This window comes from Frieseomelitta varia, unplaced genomic scaffold (assembly GCF_011392965.1).
Source record: "Frieseomelitta varia isolate USP_RPSP 00005682 unplaced genomic scaffold, Fvar_1.2 scaffold_551, whole genome shotgun sequence".
In the NCBI taxonomy this organism is placed as follows: domain Eukaryota; kingdom Metazoa; phylum Arthropoda; class Insecta; order Hymenoptera; family Apidae; genus Frieseomelitta; species Frieseomelitta varia.
In genome coordinates this window covers 1-10791 of record NW_025110314.1, presented here as the reverse complement: position 1 = coordinate 10791, position 10791 = coordinate 1, and the positions used below count along the sequence as shown (strand labels likewise).

The following is a 10791-nucleotide window of genomic DNA, read 5'->3' as shown; positions in this document are numbered from 1 at the left end:
TATGTGTCACACATCGAGATTTCGACATTACCGATGGAATTGAAAAAGAAAAAAAAAATGAAAATCACGAGAAGTCGTTTAGCTAGAAATGGTATTAGTTACAGTCTATTTATCCCCCGATAATTTACAGGCTGTAGTGTATTTATCTTTCATCTTGATCGACCCACGCGTGAATTCATTAACACGTATGCACACGTGCTTGCATGAATATATAGAGTGTTTTACGATTTTCTGTCTAAATTTTAGAATTTCTCAATTCAAGAACGATATAAAATTGTTGTATAATACGGAAATGTAGAAAGTAATAATGATTTTATTGATATGATTTATTATTAACGTAGAAATCGGTAATGTCTATCGTCCGCGTTAATAAAATATACATTTCCTACGTTACTCAAATAATTTACCAAATGAATTCAGTGACAGTTTGAGATACGAAAATATATATAGACACAACGTAATATTGGTGTAACGTTAAATTCATTTGATATATTATATAGTACAAATTACGCGAATCATCCTATATATATTCGATTATGTACAATTATTTACAAATATATTTGATTGGCTACATTTAATTTAGTAAATTAAATTATTCATCGAATTTATTATCATTAATTCAAAATAGAATTCAATTATAAAATTATACCATTCTCATCGTCGAAACGGAAGAAAATATCCTAATCGTTTTCCTTCCTAATACTTTCGTACTTTCATATTTTTAACGAAACACGCACACGTCTGTTAACATTCTCTCCTAATTTCACAACATTCACGCAAACGAATAAATTAAGATTAAAGAAAAACATTTGAGGAAGTGAAATATTCCTCTCGGACGCCAGTGCATTATACACACGGCTATAAATTCGTCTGTCGATGAATTATAGCATTCAAAGAACTTTTTAATCGATAGGCCTGCGCAACCGGGCGAAATGTCCGCTCAACTTTCGATGTGTGTCGTGCTTTTAAAGCGAGATTATTCGTTGAAGCGTTAGAAATCATAGCGCGTAGCGCAGTCGGTCCCGAGCGTTAACGAGCAGATTAATTAACTTTGATCTCGAAGTATTCGATTGGTCAGGATGAAACGGATACCGCGAATTTGTTGCGTGCATAAAGTAATTGGAGGACTTCGCGAGAAGTTGGAATGAGTTCTGCGGCGTGAGCTCTGTGAAAGTGGACTTTAATTGAAACAATCCGTGTTGGATGAGACACGATACAGACAGTGTTCCCGTTCTTTCGTTTTTTTACGCTGAAGATGATTTAGATTGCTTGACATCGTGAACAATTTGACTAGAAATTAAGGAAAAGATTTGATTTTTGTCCTGTGTATGCAAGTAGGTGGAATATTCTTCTTCGTCAGTATGAATTTGTCACGAAACTTCTGTTTCGACAAATTCGAAGATGCATAATATCATCAAGAAATATTAGGAATGATTTTTCGTATCATTCTTGATCAAATATATTTTATATATGCAAAAACCAAATCAATCATTTCCATTTTCTGTTCGTTTTCCAATTTCGCGCGTGGTTCAGTTCTTGAAAAATAAATCGGTTATCGCCGTGAGTTCATTTATTACAACAGTAAGTAACAACGATTTAAAACGTACATCCGAAGAAGTATGTCTCCTCCTTGCACAAAATTTTATTGTGTTTGTACTCTTTTAACATCTTAAAAAGATGAAACAATAATATGCTTGATAGATCGAGAAAAGAAATTGCGAGAGTGATAATGATTTGTAATTTTAAGTTGTTGTCGACTGTAACAAATAATATATACTCTCCAGAGTATAGACCTTTTCTCCGTATTATAGTTATTTATTTTATAAATTCAAACAGCCAAATTTCGTTAAAATCGCCAGGGCATTATCGACGTCTCGTGAGTTTTAATATTCATCACGCCAAATTTGTTGCCGAAATTTCCAACATTTTTTGTCGAAGAAATAAGGGAAAGTTACATCCCAAATATACAGAGTGTCCATAAAATCTCTTTACAACTTCAAAAATTTATTACAAAGGCAGATGGAAAGACAGATAAGTGGAAATTATTACAAAATAAGATGTACATATTCAAGTTTTCTTTTCTTCATTTAACACACCTCTATATGGGCACTATTAGTTGCACGAAGCACATCAAGACGGTGCTCGATTTCTTGCCATGTTCGCTGTAGCATACCCTCATCAATGACCTCTGCTTTAGATTTCGATACACAATGGTGCCCATATAGAAGTGTATTAAATGAGGCAAAAAAAAAAAAAAACTTAAATATATACGTCTCATTCTGCAATAATTTCCATTTATCTGTCTTTTCGTTTGCCTGTGTAATAAATTTCTGAAATTGCAAAGAGACTTTACGGACACCCTGTATATCCAGCTTTGCATTTAAAATACAAGAAGGAATATCACATCTCTCGCCGCATTTGAACTGAGTCGTAAAACAACTAATAAATAACGTACTTACTTACGTTAAAGTATAGAGTAATAATTACAGACTCTTCGTACAATCCAATAATCGCGATACACTTGGCGATCATGCGACGGAAACCATCTTCCAACAACGTTCGCCGCGAAAACCCAAAATAATCCAATACTCGGATACTCTCGTCGTCGATGCGACAATCTTAATCCAATGCTGCCGCGTCTCAATCCAATACTTGCTAGAAGGAAAGCCAGAAGAAGCCAGACGAAATCAAAATTTCATCGCTCGCCGGCAAAGGCACGTTCTCATCGATCGGCAAGCGTATCTTCTTCGTTAGAGCGTTTCGTTTGCCAGCGCGATCGGAACGATTCCAGTGACCCAGTGTCCCCGGATCAATTTCAAAGCGGCCGCGACTTTTATTCCCAGCCAGCGTGCAGTGTGTTCGCGAACGAACAGGGAATGCACGGCATTCCCGGATCGCTGTCCGCGTACAAATTCCGTACTTGGTCGAGTGCGGAGTTCAAGGTTCCTCGAGAGCGTCGTCGCTCGGGCGAGATGATTGGTTTTCGCTCTGGCGACCGTCCTAACGACTCCGTCGGATCTCTTGCTTTCTCCCACTACCGCTCCGGGCACGGATTTCTGCATTTCCCGCTCGCGGCGGACAATACACCCGTCCGGGAAGTTATCTCTCCAATTTTTCCCCGAAAACGACCCGCCGAATGATCGATACGAATTGCGGCCAGCTGAATTACTCGCGGGAACCGTCGCAGCTGCGGCGAAACGACGTTCGAAAATTTCGAAACGTTTGCCGAAACGATTTTGTCTGTTTTTTTTTTTTTTTTTTTTTTTTTTTTTTTTAGAGAAGCCGTAAACTCGGTCTTGATGCTCGGCAGATTTTGTAAATTTCATTGCTGCGCGTTTGCACAGTCTCGTGGTGTTTGTGCATGTTCTTTCATATTCTGTTTATTTGCACTTGTGCACGATTACACCTACATGAGTACGTATAACGATGACGAATTTTGAGAATTATTAACAATTTTATATATATATATATATATAATATTATATATATATTAATTATATATTAATTATATAATATAATATAAATTATATAATATATATAATATATTTATTTATAATATAATTATAAATTATATAATATATATTATTATTAATTATATATATTATATATTATATTATAATATTATTATTATATATTATATTATATATAATATTATATATTATAATATTATAATATTATCATTATATATTATATAATATACAATATTATATATTATATAATATATAATATTATATATTATAATATTATTATTGATCTCAAATTATCAGGCTAGTGAATGAATTATTTGTGTAGCTCGAGAAGATAATAATTTGATGAAAATAATCTGTCAAATTCTACTAAATTTATTTCCAATCAACAGAAGTACTCTTGAAGAACCGTAAAAATACGAAAGCGATAAAAGTGAAGGTTCGAGGTAAAACTGAAAAGTTTTAAAACAGGGGAATAAATCTCGAGAGTCTTTTATAAAAAACGCGAGACTTTCCTTTCCTCTTTTAATCCTCGACTCGGTAAAATTATTTGCAACGATATATATCACTCAGTAACTATAAGTACTCTTTAACACTTTCAATTTCACGAGAATCTCTTGTCTCGTATTTATATAAAGTACCTCCGCAAGCCAGATGGAATCTAGTGAGAAATTTTTTAGTCGAAATGAAACGTCCTCTCGTTTTAAAGATGAAATTTAGAAAGTTTAGAGACTCGAAGGATTTTCACCAGGCGCGTGTTATCTGCGGTGAGGAGGATCGTGTAAACCTATGCACCGGGAACCTTGAACTTTGAATTTCAATGTAGCTGAAACTGAAATTCTAAATAATCCGGCTAAACAAGCGAGGGAACACGCGAGCTCCCTTGAATTTCTGGCGCACTCGAGCATGTTTTCCCGCGAAATGCTTCGACCGAAATGGGAATCGTTATCATTTTATCGAAACAATTGCCGTATTGCGTACGCACGTCAATTTCAGATTTAAAAAAAAAAAAAGAAAAAGAAAAGAGGAAAAGAAAATAAATCGTTGAAATGAAAGAAAGTGATGATAATTTTGAAATCAAAATAAGACATTTACGAAAATTTTGGAGGAAATCTGTATGAAAAATTCGTCAAAATATTTCAGCACAATATTTCACATAATTCTGTTACAATGTTCAATTTTAGAGCAAATAAGATTTATGATATTGAGATGTATTGAGATGTTATTTTCTAGAAAATTCCTAAAGAAGTCTTTTGAAATTAGTCAATGTAAATCATTATTATAATTATATTTGTTGAGAAAGTGATGACACTAATAATAAAAAATGATCACTTATATATGTACATATAGCAATGTAAATTAGAAATTAAAAGTCCTAAATCATAAAATTAGTTATTAGTTTATAATTATATAGTACTGTTATATATTTATTATTATATTATTATATATTTATTATATATTATACTATAATATATATAGTACTATTATATATATTATAATACTAATGTAGGACTAATATTATAATACTAATAGTATCATAAAATTAGTTATTAATTTTTTATTTAAAACAAACGTGCTTAAAGGGAAAGAATTATACTTACTATAAAAAACGTTTTAAGAATTCTGTGTCTCCTCCGTTTAACGATTGATGCTTTGACAAATACATTTCGTGGTCAAATAGCCTTGAACTTTACTGTGTCCACCTCCTGGAATTATTTCCCAGAATATTTGAATGTTAAGCGCACTTAAGTAGACAAGTACTACAAACAACTGAGAAATTGCTCTGCAAATAATTTACTTGTGTAAATAACTTACGTGGATTAGAAATTTTCTCAAGAACTGCTTTTGTTACCCAGTAAAATTCAATTTCCTCTGTAGAGTAAAAAATAATTAATTTTTATAATAAAGATTTTCTACCGAAGGAAAACACGTTCTAACGTTACTTACGAAAACTTGATTTAATTTATTTAAAAGTTACTCAATTTTAATATCGAACCAATATTATAATACGTAATTCTTCATAAAATAAAGTTAATCGAATTAATTATCATATAAATATACATAAATAATATAAGTAATATATAAATAATATAAAGTTAATCATAATAATTTGTCACTTGTTTAATTAAATAATTCATAATTTATTCACTTATTTCGAAGACACGCTCTTATCTTCCAATAAACTTTACAAACAAACCCAACATTTTGCGATCGCACAAGAATTAGGTCATCAAGCTGTTTGATGACCTAATTTCGAAAATAAAAAGGAAGAACGTGACCTTTCTGCAGTCAACTATAGCGCCACCGAATTTACTTACCCCAAAAACTAACGTCCCTAAAAATTGTTCTCCGCTCGAAACGATGATCAAAAACGGGAATTCATCGCACGTTCGATTGACGTCACGATCGACTATCGGGTTCAAGAAAATCTATATCTCTGTTCACTGTATATCCCACCCTGTGTTTGCACAGCGCTGAATGATCGAGGACGTGAAACAAACAGAAGTCGAAGTTTACACAGCCGCTTTCAAAACCAAAGAAGTCGGGCTGAATATTAAATCCGCGAGCATCCCCTTGAAATTTCTCCTCATGTGCAAGCATCAACGATGAATGAAATAATTATAATCGCGTGATTCGCGATGACCACACGTTGTCATCAGCAACATGAGGGTAGGAAGGAGTTGCACATGCGCGCAAGCAAACCGGGGCTTGGTAACAACGCAGTTGTGATGGTAACTCTCGTAGTGTCGTTCAGCTTTATCGCGGCTGAGGTTCACAACTCATCCTCGATTGCAGTTCGATGGTTATCGTTGCTAGGAAATCGTCGCTTGAAAGCAGCAACGCAGAAAAATCGCAGATAAGTTACGTCGATGATCGGGACGATTCTATTCTTGATGACGGCTGCGCGATAAATTTCCGAAACTCCAACGATTAGAAACTAGGAAAGTTGGTTGTCCAACGATCAGGCGAATTAGAGAAAGATAATATACGCGTAATCACTTCCCTTTCGCTCAGAAATTTCATATTTGGGAATTAATCGATGAAGAATACGTGTATTTGTCTCTTTTCTCGATAAATTAAATGCAAGAACAAATCAACGAGAATCTGAAAAGCCGCATGTTTTAACAATAGACACCACTATTGGCGACGTTAGAAGAAACTTGACAAGACAACATAAAGACTTTGTACACGGTGAATAATTTCGAAAGTATTAGCAAAGTCTCTGTCAATTATGGCCATCGGAAGTAGAACAGGTTTCTCGATAAATGCAAGAAGAAAGATGACAAGGGAGTATTAACAAAGTATTTAACTTGACATTATGACACTGTGATTTCTGCTCGAGATTTCGCAACCGGGTGAAAACGTAGGAATCGCAAATTCTCGAGCAAACTGCATCGCCTGCAAAGATTGATCTATAAATTTACAATATCATATCACAATCATTTCAGAAATAACAGTTAAATATCTTGCATGGAGAAATATCGAAGAGGAAATTATATAACTTTTCAAAGGCACAATACACGTGCCAAGTTGGAAAAATTATGTCAAATTGTAGAAGTCGCATAGACGAATGTTCGATGATAACGTCGTGTTAAATTAAAAATCTTTCCGAGACAATATGCTATGTCGAGTCGTTCCTACGACTTGCAAATTAGCGCGTGATAAACACTAATCTAAATGAACGATCACAGGTTGTTCATTAAGAATATAAACTTTCGATACCGCACTCGTCATCGGAATATTCGCAATTTACTGATGGTCGATTTAAGAGGCTAGAATCAAGGATCGATGACAAAGCGTTGAATCGTTAATTAAACGGCGGAATCGCAATTCATCTCAAATCCTAAAGTTCCCGGGGAGTTTCGCTTCGTGGAGTGTATGAACTTGACATCCAGAAGGTCGACCTTTCGAACTTTAAACCCACAGCGACGTAATATCGTATCGAACCCACCACATGAAACCCGTGACTCTGACGTGTACTCGTAATTTCAAGTTACCTCCTGGCGCAGTTTTCGAGTCGTGTCTCAGTGAACAAACAATGGATCGTAAAATAGAAAATTGGTGCTACGAACTGTAATTTCTCGATGGTGAATAATAAACGAATCTAGTGATGGAGAGAGAGAGAGAGACAGATGTAATATTATGCAAGGACGAAGTGAGAAAGATGGGAAGAAAGAGGTTGACGTTCGATCGTCGGGGCTGAAACGAAGGGCAAAATGAAGCGCAAGGAAAAGAAGAAACAAAGCAAAAGCATGGCGATACAGTCGAAACAGCTGCAGCCTCGTGGAGTCTCCATAAACATGGAAACATCCTGGGTAGCTCAAGAACTAAAGTCCAATCTGAATAACATGGTACTGTACTCTGGCAATATTGTTTTACAAACGTTAATGTTTCCAACAACGTAGTTAGAATTTAACCTCTTGCGCTGGAGTGACGTGCCACGCACGTTGAGAACTTTTCGTCCCAAAATTGCAATATTTTCTCAGTTTTAAGTATAACCCAGACAAAACAAATAATAAATTTATTACTTCTCAATAATTTCTATCCAGTCATATCGTACCGACGAGTTCAAAAGAAGAAGAAAGCGACGAATTATTGTATACGGTTTGGTCACTCGTTATGGTCCGCAATCAGTTGCCAGCACAAGTAGTTGAACTCTTCTTCGTGTTGTCACATTTTAATGTAGAAGTTTGTTGTTTCTCATGTTAGTGTTATGTGACGTTGTTTGCACTTTTCTCGGATGATGTTAATAAGATTTAGATCAACGCTTCCCTGAAGAACACTTCTATAAATGAAAGAATTAATAACTTGATTTCTCAAAGAAATGAATTTACTGAATAAAGTATTTTGATTCGAAAATTTACGTATTACTATGCCACTGCAATTGATGGTGCTTGTTTGTAACAATTTTTAATTTTTAATTTTTTTAGATGAAAAATATATATATATAAGGAATTAGACAAAATAAATATATTCACCTGTTTATCAAAAACATGTCTTATTGAGAATAATTTTAAGTCAATCTGCCCAATGAATAATTTAATGGCTGCAGTATAACTGACTGTACAAAGGTAGCATAATCAATTGATTTTGAAGTGAAATCTGGAATTAAAGGTTTAATGAAATATACACTGTCTCATGTATAAATTGTAAATTTAAAATTTTAATAAAAATGTAAAAATTTTCTTATGGGACGATAAGACCCTATAGAATTTTATATTAATTTTATTTTTGTGTTTAATATAAAATTTAAATTGATATTTGATTGGGAGAGTTATTAAATTTAATAAATTTTAATTTAAAAAAACTTTGTTGAAATAAATCAAAATTCCTAGTAAATCAAAATACCTAGCTGCTCAAAGATTACTGCAATCACGATAGCTATATGCAAACATAGATATAAAGAAAGGAGAAAAAAAAAACAGATTCGAATGAACGTCGAAGAAGAGCAGAGAAAAGAGAAAGAGAAGTATAGGTGTGAAGGGATTTGGGAATGATCGCCATCAATTGGCCATTCGCGGTTCGCACTTGAACCAGAGGCGTGGAAGACATCAGAGTATATCGCGGCTGTGACACACATGACCATGTATGTACAGGGGAGAGAGAATGCACACGGATTCTCTGGTGCTCCGTTTGCTTTCGAGAACGGTGTTCGAGTGTCGTTCATGTGTCATTCATGCACTGCTCGACGCGGCCAGTTTCTCCATTTCCATTCCTCGATATTCGCGATCTGTACTGGTCTGTCGATGTTTTCGAAATAACAAGCCACGATTCGCCATTTACCTTTTTCGTTGGCCACTCGCCGGAAGAGCACAAAAGCCGCTCTCGTACGCGCTGTCTTGGCCTTTGATTTACAATTCCCCGTGCCGCGGGATTGTGACTTGCGATTCAATTATTCAGAATTGCACGAACGATTCCGCAGAGAGACGTACGCTGGCGCTCGAAGATTTCAGACATAAGATCTCGTAAGAATTCCACTTTGTTCCTTCCTAGTAGAAATGTTTTTTTTTTTTCAGTTTGATTGCTAATGCAATTTTTTTTCTCAGATCGAGCGATCAATTGAGATTTATTTAATTCTAATTGCGAAACTTTGTCCTGAGACAATTTCGAGAAAGTTTAATTTCTCAATGTTTCCACGTGTTTAGGGAAATAAATAATTGCACGGATTTTAATTTGCAATTAAGTGCGTAACATTGAAATTTCACTGTTCGAACTCGATAATTATTACAACGAAGACTATCGACCAATCGATTGAAACGTAGCTTCTCTTTCACGCAGAAATTCAGGTTAGAATAGTTAACGGCAGTGCAATTATTTGATGTAACTTGTTCCTTGCGTGCAAGTAACTTGCTTTTCTCTACGTGTTGCGTTCATTTATCTTTCGTGGATGCCACGTGTAATTCAACCCACGCTTAAAATATACACGCGTTTACAGCCATTCTCTGGCCGGCCACCACATTTACGAATTATTGTTCCGTAAATTATTTAATATCAGACAAATTCAATCCCCACATTGACTATTTTTATCACGAAGAATAAACTACGAGCAGCTTGGAGGATCTTTTTTTTTTTTTCTTTTTTTGCAGTACGTAGAGTTCATTTCATTTCATCTGTTTAAATTAGCAACGCGACAGATGTAGTTAGAAGATTTTGATCACGTTTGAAATGTCAAAAAAGATCGTGTATTAATCATCTTGAAATAATTGTGCTTTCTTTTTAATCCTTTTTAACATCGCTGTCACGTCTGTTTTCTAATTAATCAAACATGTTGCAATTGGAGTAAGAATGCTTCGAGCTGCTCTGTCGTAAAACAAACAAATTCGAATTAAATTAGAATTTATAAATATTAGTAATTATTATAATTTTCACTCCTGAATTATTAAGAAATCTTATCTCGTCAAGTTTCCTAGTTCTTAAATGCATCATAAATACATATATAGTACTGGCATAGATTCCGAGTATCTACATACATAATGAATGTGTCAACAATCGAACGTGACGTTTACATGCTGTTCTACGCGCAGAATCATTCCTTGAATCGATTAGTACAATTGTCGTCCACATGTGTCGTATCTAGTCCCTTCTTTTTGTTTTTTACACCTTCGCCTCTGATTAAACTTCGCCGCGATACGATTGCGCGGTTTCTCACGAGGTATATAGTATACGACGTTGACCTCCTTTCCTTCCGTCGCTTCTTGATTCTTTAATGTAACCTGCCGATGTCTCCCCTTGGCCCACCTGTCCCTTCTCTCCCTTTTTGTCTCTCTCTCTCTCTCTCTCTCTCTCTCTCTCTCTCTCTCTCTCTCTCTCTCTCTCTCTCTCT

General features: G+C 34.9%; 1 long non-coding RNA gene across 1 annotated transcript; it reads left to right on the top strand.

Moving 5' to 3' along the window:
• Window positions 1-8140: 8140 nt before the first annotated feature.
• Window positions 8141-10317, top strand: LOC122533754. The gene is made up of 3 exons (XR_006307774.1): window positions 8141-8150; window positions 8399-8779; window positions 10303-10317. It is a non-coding gene; the product is annotated as an uncharacterized LOC122533754 (long non-coding RNA).
• Window positions 10318-10791: the final 474 nt, after the last annotated feature.